The following is a 22,224-nucleotide window of genomic DNA, read 5'->3' as shown; positions in this document are numbered from 1 at the left end:
TGTGGTAGCATGCTATATAACAAATGAGACAAGAGCAAAGCTCCCTGTTACCAGCCTCCTACTCTGTTCTACCTAGATTTAAGGGAAGTACTGAAGGAAATACAGTATTTTAGAGATGGGTAGATAAGCTTTGTAGACATGAAATATAGAAAGAAAGAAAAGGATGCCAAATATTCGTCCTGATCCTTTGTTATAGTTTTTATAGCTATAGAAATAATAAGATGCATAATCCCCCTTTCCAAAGCTTTAACATTGATGGGGTAATGTTGACCAAATAGGACACAATCTATCTTCTGGAAATCTGGTGTCACCAGATTAACACAAGAAACACAGCATATGTGTCAAAACCATTCAAGACAAAACTTGCTTCAAATCCCAGACACACAATGTAGTCCATATGCTAATGGTCATGCCAATGGACAAGGAAAATGATGTTACTGTGGGAATTTTTTACTGCCTTTCAGTAAAAATAAAGTACTAAGGGAACTGCCAAGACCATTTTAAGATAATTTTCCTTATCCTGAGGTTATTGTGATCTAATTCAATAATTTGGGCAGAACTTCAGGGACAAAAAAATGCATTTTTACTTTTTAAGATACATTGATTTTACAAATGGAAGAATTATTCATAATTGCATGCACTTGTGGATTTTAATGTCATGGAGACACAATAAAACTGTTAACATGGGACTACAAGTCACTTCAGAATGAAATAATTTCTTTAATTGAGTGTCATGCATCAACATGTCTGATACAGGTAATTATATGCCTTGTGGTGTTTAGCTTTGATGCTAGCATTGAATGTGCCTGCTTATGGAGAAATATGAAATACTATACACACACACACACACACATACCTGTTTGCTATATTTGGTGGAATCATTCTAGAGCAACACTTGAAGATCAGCTCATTATAACCCCTTTACTGGGACCATACTAAAGAACAGTGACAGAGAGTTGCCCCTGAAATGGAGGTGGTACACATTCAGTTCCTACCTGTGCCTCCCTAAACAGCATTCACTTTGACTTTCTAAGAGTTCACTGAGATAAATAAAAAGGGGGAAATGCAAAGCCCAGTATTACTGGCATCTTTTAATGAGAAAGAAATGGATGAACAATACTTAGTTTAGCTATCAATTTGGACACATGGATGCCTGCAGAGGAAATGCCACCAAGAAGCAAGCCAAGACTTCTTAGAGAATCCTAGAAAGACACAATGACTAGAGGCAAAATGATAGTTGAAGCTAAGGGAGGCTTTGGGGCTCCAAACAAGAGAGATAGAAACTTGGAAATAACAGGTGCATGCTCCAATACTTTCCTGAAGTCCACATAGGCTGACAACTTGCCCCAAATCCCTGTAGAAAACACAGAGTAGGGAAATGTCTAGATTAACTCAAAGAGTGAGTCATGGAGTCAGTCATGCTAGAAAGAACAGCAGCAGGTAGATGTTAGATGAGATCTTGGACTCTGGCAGCCAGGTGGGAATCTGAGCTATGAATAGGTACCAGATCCTCTTCCTCTTCAGGATATCTTACTCAGTTCCAGTCCCCATAGTCCAGTACTCAGGTATATGTCCAGAGCATCCTGAGACAAGTATGTGGGGGCACTTGTGTGGACTATCTAGAGGTGTAGAGATCATTAGCTCTCAGTGGCACCTTAGTGCAATATCTCAGCATCGTCTGTTCATTCTACGATATCACCCTGTATGTGACTTAAGCAGAAGCCAAGGAACACTGGGTTTGAAGAAGCATCCAAATGTAAAGAGACTAGAGTAGGTAAATGAACTAATAAAAAAAAAAAGAGTGAACTAAACATATTGCCACAAGCACACAAAAAAACCTAAAATTCTTAGAAATTAAAAATATATTCATAGAAATAGCATATTCATCAGAATAGAGATAAGAAAAAGAAAATTAATAAAAGGGAAGTTACTAGAAAATGGAGACAACTCGAAGTTGCTTAGTTTCAGACCAAAAGAACAGAGGATGTGAATTATAATTTGCTTTAGAAGTAAAATTTCCCAGAACTGGAATAATGAGCAAGAATTCCTTGCATTTCCAACACTCTAAGTGGGGGGAAAATATGAGTGATCTACCAAGGCATGGTGTCATGAGTTTTATCTCATTGAGGGGAAGAGATGGAGAAGGAAGCAGAAGGGGAAGAAAATGAAAAGCCAGTAGAACAGATAAAATCTGCAAAAGCTGCCCTGAAATGGCTGTTTAAACATCTCGAAGCCCGGTTACTTTGTAGTACTGTGAGCAGAGTGTCATCTTAATCACATACATGCACACTATAAAACATTTAATTTAGGTCTCACGCCATTACCTCATTTGTCGTTTCTCCTCACCAGAAACTTCCACAACCCTAGCTCCTAGGTTTTTGAAATGTCCAATTAATTGTTGTCAACCATGGTTATCCCACTATATTTCAGAGCTGTGCATTCTGTAAAGTAATCTGATAATGATTACATAATTTCAGGCATCCGAGTTCTCCACAAGCAGGTCTCACCCTTGAGCATCTGCTGAAAAAGTTGGGTCTTGTCACTGTTAAATGAGCCCTTTGAACAGAAGGCTCCAGAGCTAAGCAAGCCACAAGTCTGAAACATGCTCATGGCACGTGCTCATCAGGTAAAACCTGCTTCCAAATGAGCAGCTGGGTGTGATGTCAGCTCTTCCGGTCTGCCTACCAACTGTCATTTTATTTAATCACAGGAAACATAATTGTCCTGTTTCTACCAGGGATATGTCTTTAAACACTTCGATTAGAACCAGTTACTCAGTTTGTGTATAAATGTGGACTGGGTATTTGACTATGAAAATTTATGCGGGTTTAGAATGATGACATCACATGTTTTAACTGTGCACTAGAACAAATTTTTACTCTCAGGGTGTAAGAGGCATCAGAGGTGGTACGTGCTGGCAGAGTTCGAATATATGACATGTAGAAAGTGTCTCTCTGTGAACAGGGTGAGGTCAGATCTTCCAGTTACATCTAGAAGTGAATATGATGCCCATACTCCAGCTAGAGTTGAAGTTGGTCCTTCAAAGGAAAATTACAGCTCTATTCACAGTGGTCAAATAGAGTCATAATGCAGTTAAGCGAAGCATATTGTAATGTTTTTATTTTTATTTATTCACATGTGGGTTTGTATGTCTCTCTTTATGTATGTACATGTGAGTGCAACACACACAGAGAGCCAGAAGAGTCTACAGAATCCTCTGGAGATGGTTGTGAGCGCTAGGAATGGAACTCAGGTAGTCTGTAAGAACAATACTTGTTCTTAAGCACCGAGTCTTCTCTTTAGCCCCTAGAAAACACATGTGTATATTTGTACCTGTCGCCTTCCCGTGACTGGAGTTCTTTTCACATGACAGCCACCTGAAAATGAGCCGCCTTTTCCCAATCTTGACTGATGATGTCTAACGATTATACAGTACACTGCCGCTTTCATTTTTGTTGTACCTCTTTAAATGTGTAACATGATATTCTTGATATATGGATATGTAGAGACATACCACAATCAAGAAAATGAAGACATTGTCATCTTGTGTGGTTGATATTCTCTCTTGATAACTTAACAGCTTTTTAACTACAATATTATTAACTACAGAGCTTATGTTCTATGCCAGATCTTTAACTTATTCATTCTACATAACGCATGCCTTTTGATCTTTTCCATATGCCTACCCTACGCTCATTCTACCCCTGTGACCACCATTTTGATTTCAATGGCTTGTTTTATTCCTTGTGTTCCTATATTTCTTGTTTAAGTAAGATTTTTGTAGTGCTTTTTTACTTGTTTCTACTTATTTTCTTAGCATAAAGGCCTCTAGATTCTTGTTGCCACTTATGTCTGCTTTCCTCGTTGGTTGTAGAATACTACATGCAAGTATGCATGCTAGCATGTCTCCGTTCATTCCTCTGTGGATTGACACTGCAGCTGTTTTCCGCATCTTTACTTATTGTGAGCCAGAGGCGATGGCTCTACACGATGGGCTTGTAGGCATCTTTGTATATTCATAATTCCACTTCTTTGCAACATATAACCCACATTTCAAAGAATAATGCCAGTTGACTTGTGTTCAATAATAATATGCATGGTACGTCGATTCTCTGAGCCTCTTCTGACTAGGGTTCCTGTTTTCTAATATTAGTTACATGTGGCTTTTATATTGTCTTGGGTAGTGTCTACCTTCATTACTTTTCTAATAACTGGTATTCATAATTATTTTCTTTTCTTTGAGGAGAAAAACTTTATTCTTGTGCTAATACTATGTGCCTTTAAAATGCCAAAACGTTTATAAATTGCATAATAAAATGTAACATTTTGTAGCAAGTTACAGTTTCATTTTTTTCTAAGATCAAAATATCTGGTTCTTAATGATAAAAGTGAATTTATGTAGTGCAATAAATAAAATACAAAATTACTTTAAAACAACTGCAGCCAGGTGTGGTGGCACTTGTGAGACAGAAGCAGGCATATCTCTACGAATTTAATGCCGATCTGGTCAACAGAGCAGGTCCCAGGCCAGCCAGGCTACATCCAAAGAACCGGTCTCAAAAAGAAATCAACTGCAAAGTTATTGCCTCTAAATACCACCTCCGTGTATCACTTAAGACAGCAAGGAAGAAAACACTTGGCCATGTCCATTTGATTTTGAGTGACCCAGGTTTAGATTCACAGAGATACATCACAGATCATGCAGACCTGAGCTTGAACCACCATCCTCACTATAAGGGAACCATGAGTGGTACTTCCCTCTCAGAACTACCGGTTCATTCTATTCTTGGGAATGGAGCAAAGATTAACTGCTTGTTCGTGATTAGTCCAGAGTATCTGATTTGTCAGTTATGTGCCCAGTGTTCTTTGGAAGTGAGCCCTGGAAGCTATTTTTCTGATCAATTCCCAGTCTCCTGCTAGTGTTTACAAAAGAGCAGAATGACATTTGCTCATGATAAAGACTCAGTTCCAGCCATTATAAATCTTACCAATTGCCTTGTGGAGGTTTGTGGAAGAAAAAAAAAATCATTTCATCGTGTTCACTTAACCTTGGGGCTGAATTAAGACTCTGATGATTGTGTCTGGGACTTCTAGGATGTGTGGAGAACAAACTGTAAGTCTGGATAATGTTAGAAACTTTAGCTCACTCGTTTTGTCATAATTCAACTGACTACAGAATGTTAAGCTCCAAATAAAAGCTAGCAGCAATTCAATTAGAAACAACACCCCCTTTTTCTCTCAGTTAGTCTCACATCCACAAGACCAGCACGAGTAACCTCAACAAACATGTCTAGCTAGTATTTGAAGTAATTCACATGCACACACTTATAGAATCATTGGGGAGGTATGCAAGGTGTTACACAATGCATAAAGCAATATGCACTTCATACAATCTCAGTTCATTGATCAAGAAGAGGGATGCTCATCCTAGAATTATTTTTTAAAAATGTACAAGCTGAAGAGTTGCTCAGAGATCAGGAGCAATCACTGCTCCTACAGAAGACCCAGATTCAGTTGCCAGCAATCGTATGACAGATTAGAACCATCTGTAACTCCAGATCCAGGGGACCCAATAAACTCTGGTCTCTGAAGACACCAGACATGCAATACTATACCCACATACATGTAGAAAAACACTAATACACATAAAATTAAAATAAATAAAAGGTATCTTTTTTAAAAAAAATTAAGGAATAATACAAATAATTTTGTCAAAAAGGAGAACCAACTTATCTCCATTTTCTCACAGGCTACCATACAAGCCCCACAGGCAGTGTTCCAGTTTAAACAGGCATTTCCTCAGCATCAGTTTTGCAGTAGTGTGCAGCTGAAGATACAGTGGGCCAAGCATTGCACTGGCCGTGAGCCAAGGCTGTACAAACCCCACGCACTCTCCTTAACTCCTGGTGTACTGTGTGAAAGAAGAAAGTCTGGGGCAGTGATGGCTGCTCTCTGTGTCAGGAAGTTATATCCTTCTATTTGTGAACTAGTTTATGAATTTTACAAATGTTAGTACACCATAGACATGCAAGGGATGGTTCCGCAAACCGCAACCTGCTGTGTGAGGGTGTATATTTTTCAACAATGGAAACTAGATGGAAAATTGGAGATGCTCCCATTTTGCCTGTATTTTCCCTAGTTAACTTTGAGGCTAAAGAGTAACGTATGTTTCCTTCTCCTTTTCCTCCTGTAAAGATTGCTGTCCAGACATCTAGGAATGGAGTTAGCTGAAAGAGCAAGCCCTTGGCAGGCCACCAACGTAGGGTCATCAAAATATGAGTGAAATAATTTTATGCTGTAGTAAGCAGTCAAGCAGGTCTTCCCTCTTGATTTCTAAAAGTAATCTTGCTCTAAATGTGAGAGAAGAAAACAAAATAACAAGATTTAAAGCCAATGACTTTAGAAAGTTGTCCTCTGGGATCAAGCGTTTGCCAGTGAATATGTTTTGAGATGTCTCTGTGGGTCCCAGGGAGCAGCTGCAGCCACACCACCGCCATGAACCCAGCCAGCTGACAGTTGCCGAGAGTTGGCAATGTTTCATCCTGTGGCATATCCAACCACTGAAGCTGTCACGCTTTCACCAGACTTTTGAAGAGGCTGGATGGCCCGTCATGTTACATGCAGTACATACACTACTCTGAACATAGAGAAGAATGTTTTCAGTGATAGACAGTTGGATTCTAGTGACCCATAAATGAATGCTAAGCACAGGTTATTGTGTTGTGAAGGACACTTGCTCATTCCCCACCCTTGTCAGACTCTGTTTGATGAGTGTTTCTTCTCCATAGCTTTTCTGTTCACCCAGTAAGCTGATTAGTTGTTTTGTTTGTTTGTTTGTTTTTATCAACTTAACAAATTGCTTGTCATCATGAAAGAAGAAATGTCAATTGGGAGGTTTTCACCATCAGCTTGGCTTGTAGGCAAATCTGTGGGGCATTTTATTAAGAATTGATGTGGCTGGGTGGTGGTAGTGCACACCCTTAATCTAAGCACTAGAGAGGCAGAGGCAGATGGATCTCTATCAGTTCGAGGCCAGCCTGGTCTACAGAGTGAGTTCCAGGACAGACAAGGCTACACGGAGAAACCCTGCCTCAAAAAACAAAAAGATTTGATGTGGACAGAGCCACCTCAGCACAGTTGGCTCTGAATACGAAAGCAGGCAGAGCAAGTCATGGGGAGCAAACCAGTAAGCAGCACTCCTCCATGGCCTCTGCGTCCAGGATTCTACTTGCGTTCCTGCCTTGACTTTCTTCAAAAACAGACTCTGATCAGGCCATGTAAGCCAAATCAACCCTTTCCTTACCAGATTGGTTTGGGTCATTGAGAGATGGCTCAGCTGTCTAGAGCACTGCCTGCTCTTCCAAAGGTTTTGAGTTCAATTCCCAGCAACCACATGGTGGTTGACAACCAACTGTAATGATATCTGGTGCCCTGTTAGTCAGCCATCCTCATCAACTTAGACCATGAAACCCAATATGGACAAGTTCAGCAGAACCACCATGTATGGGCTGCCCATGCATGCTTCAGCATTACCAGGGCGTACATTTCATTTTCATTCTTCATTGGTTTATCATAGCACTAAAGTGCAAAATCGGACACTTAGTTTACCTTCACACACACACACACTCGCAAACGCATACACACACACTCACAAACGCACACCCAAAATGCAGTCATAAACGCACACAACTCTCTCTCTCCCTTATACACACACACACACACACACACACACACACACACACACACACCAGTTTCTTTCCCAGCCTGTGCTAAATTTTTCTAAGACAGCCCTGAAAAAAGGAAACTTCCTGGGAAAAAGAAGTGTTTCTTTCATGTTTTCCTCCTGTTGCTCAGAGTAGAGAACAAAAGTCAGTCCCCCACGATTTCTGTAAGCATTTATTTTATTTCTCAGGAAATCCACCCATTGACCAGGAGTCCTCGGGACACTGTGAAGTGGCATTTGTGTCTCTTTTCTTTCTCTAGTGAGTCCCAAACAAGGTTTATTTAATGTTTGATCATAGTTCTGCTATCTTCCTGTTTTACTGTAGCCCTCGTCATTCTGAGTAAAATGATAAACAGATAGAAAAGAACCATAAATGTTGAGCCTCAACCAGAAATATTTTTAATGTCTCAACATAGTGGTTGGATTTTCCTCAAACTGAAATAAGAATCCAGGCAAGTTCCTTGTTTGTCTTCTGTATCCCTAGGAAGCCATTTGCCAAGCTCTGGCTGCCTGGCTCTCTGCCTCCAGGAATGCCAATCAGAGGACATTCTTTTTCAGGCAGCCAAGTTTGGAAGTCAGTTTGTTTCTGTCCGTGAGGAGGGCGGGGGTGATGGCAGGGGAAGCCAGCGAGTCCTCAGCTGATCTTCAGTTTGCAAAGGTTTGTGAAATCGCCTTCAATGAAAGCAGTTCCTTTTACCCACGAGGACACAGGTAAAGGACAGCTGCGTAAATCAGCTTTAGAAGAAATGGGCGGAAGCTTCGTGGGAGGGAGGGGCTGAGGGAGACCTTTGAAAGCCTGCCATTGGTGAGTTTACCAAAGGCATCTGCCAGTGGGACTTCAGTGGAATGTGAAACCAAATCGTTTTCAAGTTAAAGATAGACACACTGGATGCCAGAATCTGGAAGCCGGGTTTTTAAACTCCTGTCTCTCCCTGGGGTTTCAGAGTTGGTTATAGTCTCAGGGGTAATTGCGATTCGGCTAAAAATCTGTTCTTCCCATGAGCGTGCTAGCAATCAGGTGAACTGGCTCTAAAAGGATTGAAGAGCGGATGCTGTGCCTGACCAGGGTAAGTGAGAACACCCCCGGGACTTGGAGGTGCATCTCTGGGAAGGTGGATATTGACTTTTGCTTTGTGCTTGGTTTGAATGAAAGATCGCAGAGATTTCGTTGTGTCTTGGTGGAACTGCTCTCCTTTCTGGAAGCAGGTGGCCTTGAGTGTTGCAAGTGGCTGAAGCAAACCCACTATTTGTGCACTGCTTCTTTCAAGTTCACATTTCAGAGTTGTAACTTCAGTGAAGCCTGTAGCCTTGCTCTTTCCCGTTAACCCTTAAGTACCCGAGGCTTATGGAGTTCCGAGTTAGGTGAGATGGAACGCAGCTTCTCTGGCATGGCTCTCTTTTCAAATGCAGACAGTGAACCACAAAATATTTCAAAAAAAAATAAAGGGGAGGAGGTGTTCTAACTAATTATTCTTTTCATGGTGCTCTAAGACCATCAGAAAGTACCTCATCTTTAAAGGAGTGGCAGAGAAAAAAGCAGGCAGCCTCTATCAAAGAAAACAATGTATTAATCGCTGTTGTTTGGGGCACTACCTCATTAATTCTAAGCAACTCCTCTCCTCCAAACAAGCTGGTATCTGCTAAGTGAATGGAGATGTTCAGATTATGAAGAACTCTGGAGAGGAGGGAAGAAGGGAGGGAAACAGTGGTTAAATCTGTCATTGCCGTGTTGTGTTTTAGCTTCTCAAGTGTTTCGATGCAAGGAGAAGGGAAAACTTGAGTTCCTCGCTCTTTGCCCATGTATAGGTTTTGTTTCTTGTTTGGTCAAAGTGACCTCTCCTTCTCTTCTTAACTACAGCTTTTCCAGACTCACACAACATTCCTTCTGAATAAATATTGTCCATAATAGTCCCAGAGTGCAGGGTGTGAATTGGATACTCTCCTTTATATGGGGAAAATAAGCGTGCTGACGCTCTCCTGACAGAATGAGGGGCTGAACGGTGGAACTGGCCTTGTTTTGCTTAGTCAGATAGACCAGACTGAATGAAGTTGGCTTAAGTAGATGCAAGCACCGAGTGGATTAATGCGGCTTCTTTCACACAACTTTGATAATAAGAAGTAATGTAGTATGTGTCGCTCTTCTGAGCCAAAAGGTAGGCATTGTGTCGACAGAGTTGAACTTATGGCTGCTGGGTAGAGGGGCAAGGACAAACAAAATGAAGTTAGCAGAGGCCAGGACTGGTCGGTCCAGCCGCGTGCGCCCAGTTTCACCTCCTATCTTCCCTCTCCGTAAAGAAGAATAATGAGGCTAAGGGCCCAAGACCTAGCTGCAAGGAGGGGCTGACCCATGCATTTTAAAGTCCTCCTCTGTGGACTGGCAATGTGTGCATTTGGTTAGAAATACCCACCCTTCGAAGAGTTTAGGCCGTTTGTTAAATTGTAGCTAAGGTTTAGTGATACTTAGAAAGAACCCATTAGATTAGACAAATGGCAAGTATTTCTCCATTCCCCATGAGCAGACAGTACCTAGACAGATCAGGCAAGGGGTAACATTGTATGGGTGGCTGTGTCCTGAGTGGCTGACATTAAGAATGAAGCTGACAGTAATTTGTGACTACATGAAGCAGAACACAGGACACACACAGACACGTGTAGTCAAACCTGTCATTTATACATCTAGTTCAGTTATACCATTTAATGTTGCTATATTGAGTTTTGGCTTTTAGTTTTCAACGTATAAAAAATGAAAAAAAAATTAAAGTTCAAAATTCTCACACGGAAGAATTTTTAGCAATGCGGCTAATAGTGACAGTGTTGACAAACACTCACTGTTGCACCATTGCTAAAGTTTCTAGTTCCATGACAGAGTTGAAAGCTTGGAACTTTTTGCTTTGAGCACAGTGAAGGTTGCTGTCCTTTGATGTGTGTCTGCTAATCATAGCTGGCGCGTTACTGGCTATGTTTCTGTTATTGCTGCCCATCCCGTCTTCGCTCGTGATGTCTTGTTTCCTAAATACCTCAGATGATTTTGCTGTAGGTTGAAATGTATTTTGAAAATTACTTATTGAACCTGGCATGGTGGCACTGACTTACAATCCCAGCATTTGGCAGTGAAAGCTAGGAGGCTCCCTGAAAGTTCAAGTTGCTGGAACTACTATTTCAAAAAAAAAAAAAAATACACGAATGGATGATAAAAAGGGGGGGGGTCTCTTGTAAGGGTTTTCCAAGGCCGAATTAGGATGGTGGTTTCCTGCAGAGAGGGAAGCAGGTGGCAGACTGGAAATGCTTAGACAAAGTACCCCTGGCGCCTTGAGCGCCCTCTGTGTCAGAAGCCCGCTTGCAGGCAGTGTGAGCAGAGGTTCATTCTAGGTTTCCTCTGTTCCAGTGGAAGATACAGGCATTCCAGATGCCAGCAGACACTCGGCCAAAGACTTTGACGTTTTGATGAAGTCTGTCAGGCTGCAGAAGGAACTGCATTCTGCAGTCTTGTTTGTTCATGCCGTCATATGCCAAAGGGCAGAACTTCATGCTATGAAGTTTAATATACCTCTCTGGCTTCTAATTCTTTAAAAACTTCTACTATTTTTATGATGTGTGCATGTTTGGGATGGGGTGGTCCCATGGCACTGTGTGGTAGTCAGATGGCACTTTTGTGGAGTCTGTTTTCTCCTTCCATCTTTATGTGGGTTCCAGGGATCAAACTCAGGTTGCCAGGCTTGGCAATCTCTGAGCCATCTCACCGACCCACTGCTTTCTAAATTTTCATCTGCTAAATTCTCACCTTGTGATTGACTCTACCCTGGTTTTGTATTTTTGATTTTTTTACTTATTTGACTAGAGCTCTGAGTCCAAGTTGTCTATGTCGGGATCATTACAAAAGGTGCCCGTTCACTCTGCTGTGCTAATAATAACCATCGTTTCTTAAACCACATCTTCATCCTAGACAATGCATTGCAGAGTCTGCTGCTGCCATTGGTAATTTCAGGATGTTTTTGTTATTCATTTGTCTTTTACTTTTTAGCTGATTCGTTTAAGGCTTCTTAATTACATATGCATACTGACTGCAGGGCTCATGTTCTTCAGCTCCATAGGTGTTGTCTAGAATACTTAGCAATCCTTTCACTTGTCCCTAGTCACTTTCCTAGATAATCTCTTAATCTCTAATCCACCCACTCCAGTCATTTCAGCTGTTCACAAACTTTGGCTCTTCCGGCTTTCTCTCTGCCTGGATTCAGTGCCAGCACATCTTTGTAGATTATTGTAAGTTAACCCTTTCTGCCCCCTGCGTTCCACCGTAGTGACTCTGCTGTGGGTCTTCATCTTCTTACTCAGTGGCAGTTTATTCTTAGTTATTCCTCTGCCTCTAAGCCACATCACCACCACCCACTGTATAGCTTTCAAAGTGGACAAATCCGTCTTTTATCTAAGAACTACAGCTGCTAGTGATTAAAAAACTCCAGCAACCTTCAGAGCAAGAGTGCTCCATTTCCAGCACATCCTGCAAGGCCTGTCACAAAGTGTCAACCATTCCTTTACCGTCTCTCCACTCCTTTTGAGGTCACCACCGACACTACTCAAATGTAACTGCTGTCTCCGAGATCTGCCACACACTAAGATATGTGAGAGTCCATAGACTCCTTTCTCTTTTCACAGAATGCTTGTTACCCTCAACTTTCACCTAAGATGTCACTCTCAATGTGTTTTCCTTATCTTCAGAGTGTACCAGCAGTTCCCAAGACTCTACTAGCATGAACTGTGCCTCACTTATTTGGGTGCTATGAGTGACCAACACACACACCAAAAAAAAAAAAAGAAAGAAAAAAGAAAGTAAGTAAGAAAGAAAGAAGGAAAAGAAAAGAAAGAAAAAGAATAAAAAGGAAAACTCACTCCCTACAGGTTTAAGGAAAGAATAACTGTCTGTTTCCAGGGCTGCTATTCCTGGGCATCATCTTCTTTCTTTATTTCGCTTACTCTTACCCATGCTATATGTTTTGATCTCAGCATAGTGATCACTAATGATACTAAATGCCAAGTAGAATCAGGAAAGATTTGCTTATCTGGTGGGCGCTGTTCTTCTGGAGAAATGGGACTGATGTTCATGTTGATGTCAAATGAGGTCGACTGATAAGAAGTCATGTTAGCAGCAAAGCGGAGTGAGTCGGCTGCCGCCAGCTGCATGTGAAGAGGTAAGCAAAGGCCGGGCACAGTGCGCTGAAATAGCAGGTCCAACCGCTCGTGTTCAGCTCTGGAGGTGGCTCAGTTGGCTTACATTGTCTTATTCCCACAACCCAGGGATAGAAAGTCCAGTGGAGAGGCATGTATGTGGAACTCCAGTTCTGGAAAGCCAGAGACAAGCAAAGCCTTGGGGCTTGATGGCAAGTCACCCTGACCTATGTGGAGAGTTTCAGGCCAGTGAGGGCCCTTGTCAAAAACAAACAAACAAGAAAGAGGAATGGGGGGGGGAGGGAAGGAGGGAGGGAGGGAGGGGGGGGAGGGAGGGAGGGAGGGAGGGAGGGAAAGAGGGAGGGCAAATGATGCCTGTGAAATGACATCATAGATTGGCTTCTGTCTTCTACTACACATGCACACACATGAACACACACATGCACACACACACATACACACATAGACATACACACACACACCTCATCAAGAACACTCAATAGCACACCATGAAAAATATCAGTAAGAAACTAAATTAAAATAAATCCCCTTGCACACTGTGTGAATGTCAACTGTAAGAAAACGGCCTTTTCAGACCAGTGTAGCATGAGAAGGAAAGTACTTGATAGTTTATTGCTCTGGGTTCATCACCTTAAACTGTAAAACTGTTTGAATTTTTTGCCTTAAAATTGAAGGCCTCGGAGCGCATTGTTGATGTCACGTTATTATCAGCAAATGCTAAAGTAGAGGAAGTCTCTTCAGCTAAAAAAGAATTGAGTATTAACAGTGGGGACCAAAGGAAGTTGAGATTTGGTAAAGCTGTTTCATCAATTTTGACTCTTCAGACTGTTTGAAAGTTTCTCATACTCTTATTGTACGCCCTTGTTATGCCCTATCTTGAATTTGGGGAAATGAAAACATCCACCTGGAATTATTTTCACATAGTGCTCTCCTTCTCCCAATAGCCTCAATATAGGTGGGACCAACGCTTATCTTTAAACAATCGTCTGATTCTAACTAAATCTTTAAATCTAATATTTCCAATGTGAGTCCTAGAATTCCCATAAGAAAATATGAATCTCCCATGGTGTCCTTCATATGTCATCTAAAGGAGAAATGAGGACTCTTATCCAGCAGGAATCAGATGTTAGCTTCCAAGGATTAGGAACAAGGTCAAGTTCCCGCCCTTCCCTTACCTGTTCTAGGCAATGGGGTTTAGTTGCTGTCTTCCCGTGAAAGACATCGTGTCTCTTTAAATGTTTTGTCATTTATAGTCTTCACTTGAGTTGACCTCACACTGTTTAATAAAACTCATTTTTCTGTTCTCAGGAATAAGTATTCCCTCACAACAAGTCAAGTCTTAGGGCACTTGGTATTATTTTGACTCTTAAAAATGACCACTTCTGGACATGATGGCTCACACTTGCAATCCCAGCATCGAAGAGACTGCAGCAGGATCCCAAGCTAGCCTGAGCTACATAATGAGACCATGTTTCAAAATAGAATAAAAGACAATTTAAGGAATGCCATGTCTGGCAGATATTTTTGTTAGATATTAGCATCAAGCGCCTGAAAATGCTCAATTTTCTCGCATACTATTAATATCAAACAGAAATTTGTTTGCATAAGTAAAGCTGAACTTTGCAGTTTTGCAAAATAAATACAATGTAAAAATGACTCACTCACCCAGATTATGAAAGATTTGTGAATATGTACATGTTTTTTCAAAGAACAATAAATTTATTTTTATTAGTCCCCTTTTAAATCCCATTAACTTTTTTTTTCTGTTCATTCCTAAATGAATTTGCAGTTCACAAATATGTGGACCCTGAAAAAACAAATTCACCAAAATGATCACAATTCAGGAATACAGATACCTCACTGGTTTGGGGAAAGGTATAGAATAATTTTTTTGAATGAAGTTGATCTTCTAATATAAATGAACTTCTAAATCTCAGATTGTTCCTTACTACACTTTTATAAAAACATGCTAACACACAGAACTGTTGTCTGTTAAAACCTCAAGTAAATATAATGATTATCTTTTAAGACTTGGACTGAGGGGGTAGGTAGCTCATCTGTTAAGAGCACTATCCTCCTGTATAGGATCCTGCATGGCATTGCCTTTCTGGCTTCTGGAAGCAGTGCACACATGTGGTATACATACATACATGCAGGCAAAACAATCATATACACAAAAGACAAATGTCTTTTAAATTTCTCTTCTAAAGTAAATTCAGTATTGAAAACTATTTTGTAGGAAAGACACATTGTTTTCATTTTTTTAGTGAGGTTGTTTTTTTATTTATTTTTTAGTGATTTTTAATGAGCTCTACATTTTTCTTTGCTCCCCTCCCTGACTCTCCCCTCCCCCCTCCAACCCTCACCCAAGGTCCTCATGCTCCCAATTTACTCAGAAGATCTTGTCTTTTTATACTTTGTACTTCCCATGTAGATTAGATATATGTAAGTCTCTCTTAGTGTCCACATTGCTGTTTAAGTTCTCTGGGATTGTGGTTTGTATGCTTGTTTTCTTTGCTTTATGTTTAAAAACCACCTATGAGTGAGTACATGTGATAATCGTCTTTCTGTGTCTGGGTTACCTCACTCAAAATGATGTTTTCTAGCTCCATCTATTTTCCTGCAAAATTCAAGATGTCATTATTTTTTCTGCTGTGTAGTACTCCATTGTGTAAATGTACCATATTTTCCTTATTCATTCTTTGGTCGAGGGGCATTTAAGTTGTTTCCAGGTTCTGGCTATGAGAAACAATGCTGTTATGAACATAGTCAAGCACATGTCCTTGTGACACGATTGAGCATCTTTTGGATATATACCCAAAAGTGGTATTACTGTGTCTTGAGGAAGGTTGTTTCCTAATTTTCATATTATATATGTTTAATAAGGTATACACAGATTATGAAGCGTGGTTTCCTGAGAAAATAAGTTCCAATCTCACTGTGATCTAGAAAGCTAGGATTTCTCTCATGTGAGTCACTTATTTGTCATATGTTGGCTGAAGGCAGCCTTCATTTCTTCCCATGTTCACACTTCCTTGGTCAAGGTATACCATATAGCCACACCTAGCTTCAGCAGGATAGGAAACAGAACTCTACCAACATGTCTGAAAAAAGAAAGGCCTGAAATATCTATGGAAGTTCCAGCAAATTTCCAAACTCACAGGTGATTAGGCATCCCCAAGTCTCCAGAGACTAGACAAAGTTTTACATATACGAGTAGGTCCACCCTGGTGAATGTGCAAGCGTGCCACCTGTGATGTGATGCTGGCATCTTTTGTCCTGTTGACATCTTCTGACTCATCTCCACTCATGTATTTTAGCTCTCTGAATCCTTGCCACTTTTGCAATGCTCTTGCAAAGCTAGGATTTTAGGCATCCTCCTGCCAATCATGAGGCCATAAATAGTTTGGGGGAATTCAAAGAAACTTCTATTAAGGAAATCTTACAGAATATGGGAACGATTATGACATGTCTACCTTTCCCTCTCTACAAATTCATATAAAGAAATTGATAGAACATAACTGAATGCATGTTTAATCCCCACCCCTACTTTCTAAGTGTGGTAGAAGGACTATGCGCAGAGGCGGAGCACAGTAACACGCTGTACTTTAGAAATGAAGGATATTGAGTAGTGCTCCCATCACTCAAGCTCTGCATGTGCTTAGCTTTACCTGTGACCACTAATGAGATAAAATCCAGGAAGTCCAAGAGCAATGGGGCATTTAAAGGCTTTTACATTTTGAGGCAGTTTGTTGAGGTCCTTGGAATTGCAATTTAAGTCAGAAAACTGAATTTGTATCTTTGGTGGCAGTAATTCTAGGAAATGCTGCATGGGGTGTTTGAGGATTCCAAATCAAGCAAATTGCTATAGATTTTATGTCTTTCTCGGAGATTCTGGCCAAAACTAACAATAAAGCTTCATGAATGTTCTATGTGCACAGGTTCAACCCGTTTATGTGCAGTATTTTCTACCATGGAGTTTAAGAAAATAGAGAAAGAGACACACAGAAAGAATGTGTTACACCATCAAATATAATTTGGTAAATTCTACTTCAAGGACACCTGTTACATTGTATTAAGAATTTTTACTTGGGATAGAAAGATGGCTTAGTTGTCAAGAGCGTAAGACACAGGCTCCATCCCCAGAAATCACATTCAGGAGTTCATAACTTCTTATAACTTCAGGCCCAGGGGAGTCGATGACTCTGCCTCTGTGAACACTGAACTCATACAAACTATATATACACACAATACACATACACACACACATGCTCACATATATACATGATTTAGAAATAAATATCCTTTAGAAATAATTTATAATTTAGTATTATATGTCATATAATACTTTTAGAACATAAAGCTAAGGATTTTTAAAGGACTTTTGTAAATATCTTCACTATTTCCTAATTCATTTTCATTCTCATGATAAAAGACATTGTTTTTAAGTTGACACACCATCCATTAATATTTAGTGTTATTTGGGTATATTACTTGTGATACACTACAAATAAAAAATCACTCAGATATCAAACATGACTTGCTTTTTTGACCTATCTTGTTCAAAATTCTAAAACTGTTACACATTTTACAATATGGCCATACATTTTTAATCCATTAACTTAGTTTTTGTTTCTAAATTAAGACCTTATGAAGAGAACAGCCTTCTTCAACTTCAACATCTGTTTATTGATTTTTTCCCCTCACTTTCTTCAAAATCAGAAATATTAAAGGTTTAAAAAGAAATTGTTGAGTTTAATAAAATTCTTTACTAAAGTAAGCAGCTGAGGGAATTTTCCTGTGACTGGAGAAGGGTAATAAAGCAAAAAACAATCACTTTCCTTAACAGAACGTGTACTGTGGTGAAGTGCACCAATGGTGCAAAGCAATAATTTACTCTGTGAGGTGTATGCTTCCAAAAAGTAGCTCTATCCAAAGAGCATCCTAGGTACATGGATCTTGTGTAGGCATCAAGGCAGGCAGGTGCGACAGGGCATGGATGTTCTTTGTCACATGTCCATCCTGATAAGATTATTCTGCTTTTTATCCATCAGCGATTTTCGACCCTCACCCCACTCTAACTAGGAGAGAAATAAATAGTTTTAAATCATTTTGGAGATATATTTTTATTTTACACCATAGAAAGAGAAATCATTTGGTCATAATTATGGGGAGAATGATTTTATGTATATCTGTGTTCTTGTATGTGCAGATAAATGTTTGTGTGCAAGTGCACATGCATGGGGGTGCATATGTGTGCATATTCATGTAGTGGGCATAGGCCAAGTGTCCTTTCCCAGGTCCCACCCCCACATTATTCATTTATTTATTCATTTATTTTTAGGACAGTTCTCTCACTGATGGGAACTCCACTGGTAGCCTACACCAGCTTGCCGGTGAGTTTCCAAGGGCCACCCATCTTCTGTATCCCCAGTGCTGCCATAGCAAGTGGGTTATGTATGTATGTAAGGTTGTCGGGATTTCAAGTCTTTATGCTTGTAAAACAGCATATTTTCTACTGAACTATCTCCTCAGTCTGGTAGAATAAATTGTTATCACACATATTTTCTTGTAATTAAATTTTTTTTTATATTTTACCTTGGGGTTATAGTAAAATTCAGAAAGCATAATAAAGTCGTCAACACTTCTAAACATCCATTGCAGGAGAATCTGCAGGTTTCTTTTGAGTACGGTGAGCTCCTCTCAATCAGTTTTAAGAGCTTCTTCAAGGAACCACGCAGTTGCATTTCCTCCTATTTACAAAGTTAGGAAGCCAACCGGTAATATACAGTTTGAGAGTTCCTAGCAGCTATAATACTTAGAAGGTTGTAAAATATCCTGTATCACCATTTGCCAACCACGCAGTTGCATTTCCTCCTATTTACAAAGTTAGGAAGCCAAACTGTAATATACAGTTTGAGAGTTCCTAGCAGCTATAATACTTAGAAGGTTGTAAAATATCCTGTATCACCATTTGCCAATCACCATAACATAAATCAATCTCAGTTGCTTAGATTTCCAGTCTCTCCTCGAAAATGACATGGGGGAAGCATTTAACATAATGAGGCAGAGAGTCCTTGTGTGCAAGTTATATTATATTTTCATTGCATAGTGGTAAATTATCACTTCAGTTTCTATATGATACCCCAGTGGCCTTGAAGACACAATACAGCTGGCAGAAAAGCCTGCTTTTGTCTTAGGCAATAACTCATTCTCTCAGAGCATGTTTTCTGAGAATTACCACTAGCATTTCTCACTGTAGGCAGAATTTTGTGAAGGTCATTCACATATAGGTACTGAACTTGAGTACAAAAAAATGTAGGGAGGTTAACTGAAGTTTGCTATACTGCTGCAACAGGAAAAACTAAAGAAATTTTATATCTATAGCACTCAGGAAACAAGAAACTAAATCATAGAACATAGACTTTTGTTGGCATTCCTTTGCTTTTGTAAATTTTTAAAAATATGTAAGCTGGGCATCTGACACGGCTCAGTGAGTAAAGGCACCTGCAATTGACTTCAGTTCAATTCCTAGGAAACATATAATAGAAGAAAAGCACATCCCAGAAAGGCTGCCCTTACACTACCACATGTGTACTGAAGTATGCACACATACACACACACACACACACACACACACATTAACTAGTTAACTAATGTAATAAAATATTTTGAATTAAGCATGGGTCTTTGGGAGTGGTCCTGGGAGACTTAGTAATAATAATCAAACACACTTCTGTGCATGTAGTTACATTTTTCATCCTGTTTTAAACACTAACTATACAGACATTAATGGTACAGCATGTGAAATTTTATATATAAGTTGTATTTTCTAATGTGATGATATAAGAATAAATTAAAATAAAACTTTTCTTCAAATGCCCTCACCGGTCAGTGGTGCAGCATTTGGGGACAACTGCCTCAGGCTTTCTGCCAAACCATTACTGGTAATCGGACAACAAGGGATGAAGAAAATCCAGATGCTACTGCCTGCCTTCGTTAGATATGCGTTTGCTAAAAGAGAAGCCAACGCATTTCCTACATAGGTCATCAAAGCAGCTCATGCACGCACCCCCCCACACACAAATGCTTTTGCAAGTCCAAGAATATACACATTAAATAAACTCTGCTCAAAGCAAACAGCAGCAGCAGCAGACAGAGCTGGCCTTGACTGGACCATTTCTATACTTTGAGTGGGTTCGGTATATAGCAACATTTTCTCCCAAGGCTCCAGTGAAGAAGAATTAAATTATTCATAGATGAACAAGATTTATTGTGTGGGTAAATTCTGATGATGGCTCAAAATCATTCATTCATAAATGAGTGAGTTGTCCCACTATTGTGTATGGTTTATTTAAAGAAAAACCTGTTTCTCCATAAGGCTAAAAACACATGTAAGAAAGTAAAGAAAGCACGCATTTTTATAAAAGGATCACTTTTGTAATTCTGGAGTTCTATTGCAAGATTGCAAACATTTGCAGTCATAAGTTTGGGACACTGTGGAACTGTCTGTTTTTTTTTTTTTTTTTTTTTAACCAGTTCTTTGGAAATCTACTAGGGATTGATGTATGTTGAGATAACATCTTCACGTCGTTGTTATAACCTTGGCCGTATCTCCCAGCTCATAAGAAAGCAGACATTTTCATAATACAATCACATGTAGTTCTCTGTGTTCTTTTGTTATCTCCCAGCAACAGAAGAACAATTGGCAGTATGCCACGATCACATGATTGATCATCAGAGTGCTGGAGTAGGGCTTTACTAAAACTCTGAGTTAGCTTGTGTTTCAGTCTTGATCCATGGAGTGCTCTGGAGGAAGGCATTGTCTAGCAAAGTGACCCCGACATGTGGAGCTGATGCAGAGGGCAAGAGGGTTATAGTGCCCAGAGAAGATGCCCTGAAGAAGATAGTACTGGTGTTGGATCCCAATACATGAATGAGTGTTCCCTACATAAGGGAAGATGGCAAGAACGTTCAAGGTGGAGGTTCTCATGTGTGCAAAGTTAGGAAACTTCATGGTGGTGTTCCTATAGGGTGACATGTGAGGCTAGAGGGAAGGGCAATGAATTTGAAGAGCTAAATATGTAGTTATCAAAGACAGCCTTTTACCCTGTCCCAAAGGGTTTGTTCTCAGAGTACCTCTGAAACCCAGATCCTTCCCTGAAAATAAGCAATGCAAGAAAAATAAAACCACAATGAATGTCTGCTCCTGGGCAGGGGCTGGAGTCAGAACTCAAACAGCCCCTATATATAGAAGTCCTCTGGCTACCCGAGTGCCTTCCCTTTGCTTCATATGACATCCCTGTCTCATCTGCTTATAAAAGCATTTTCTCCAAATTTCAAAGATGGCACACATCTTCTCCAGAAGCTCCTCATTCCCAGTCCATTGGTGTTCTTATAATTAACGTTGGTTGCAAATCCCCTTGGACTGAAAAATCATATGGGGTATATAGCAGATGTAATTTGAAACAAATATTGCCCAAAACAAAATTGCATGATTTGATTGTTCTGAACAAGAGTTTTAAAGAAATCAATATTGGGACAGGGTGATGAAAGAATATACTGCAATGCATTTCTCATAAGTATTAAAATTTATGTTAATGTATAAGGTCTAGGTAGATGAAATATGAAGTTGGCTGCTAAGGAAAGCTCTCATAGTTTTTGTAATTTTGATTGCTGAGAAATTTGTTTGGTATAGCTGAATATTCTCAAGCCTATTTTCAAAAGTGTATGTTCTATACAAATAGGCCCCGTAATTATCTTCTCCGAGTTTGAGCCTTTCACGGACTAAGAACACTCACCAAGAGAGACAGGTAAAATGTTCCCAACTATAATCAGCTCCTGTAACACAGGGGCATTGTTCTGAGGGGAACAATTTTTTCTTAGGACCTTGGCATTTGGTGACAGTATTTCACAAAGTCCCGTGTTTTCCTTGATGTTTTCATACTTTCTTTCTCTACTTCTTATCCAGAATTAGTAATTCAGAACACCAAAACGTAGAGATCAATCCAAAGACAAAACAAGGAGCATAATTGCGAAAATCAAGGAGAGTGTTCTCTTCCAGACCGCCCTAATGAGAAGGAAGATGGAGAGATTAAATAATTTCCAGAACAAATCTGTCTAAAGAGAAGTCTAAAAATAGGTCTCCTGAGATGGACACTCCAGAGCTCTTTTTTTTTATTTTATTTTTATTTTTTTTAATTAAAATTTCCACCTGCTCCCCGTTTCCCATTTCCCTCCCCTCCTCCCAAATATTGCCCCCTCCCCCGACTCCCCTCCCCCTATCCCCACTCCTCTTCTCCTCCCCCCACACCATT

At 40.0% G+C, this 22,224-nt stretch overlaps 1 protein-coding gene across 15 annotated transcripts in view; it reads left to right on the top strand.

The window, feature by feature from the left end:
* Dtna (dystrobrevin alpha) overlaps nt 1-22,224 on the top strand; it is a 378,064-nt gene that overhangs the window by 96,292 nt on the left and 259,548 nt on the right. Inside the window, exon 1 of one of the 15 annotated variants that reach the window (XM_057788649.1) lies at nt 8,352-8,434. The exons of 13 other annotated variants lie outside the window; for them this stretch is intronic. The gene's annotated coding sequence lies outside the window, so the exon portion shown is untranslated. Of the gene's footprint in view, nt 1-8,351; nt 8,435-8,553; nt 8,791-22,224 lie in introns of those variants that run through there. One more of the 15 variants, XM_057788648.1, reaches the window with a different exon arrangement.

This window comes from Chionomys nivalis, chromosome 14 (assembly GCF_950005125.1).
Source record: "Chionomys nivalis chromosome 14, mChiNiv1.1, whole genome shotgun sequence".
NCBI lineage: Eukaryota > Metazoa > Chordata > Mammalia > Rodentia > Cricetidae > Chionomys > Chionomys nivalis.
This window is presented reverse-complemented; position numbering and strand designations above follow the sequence as displayed.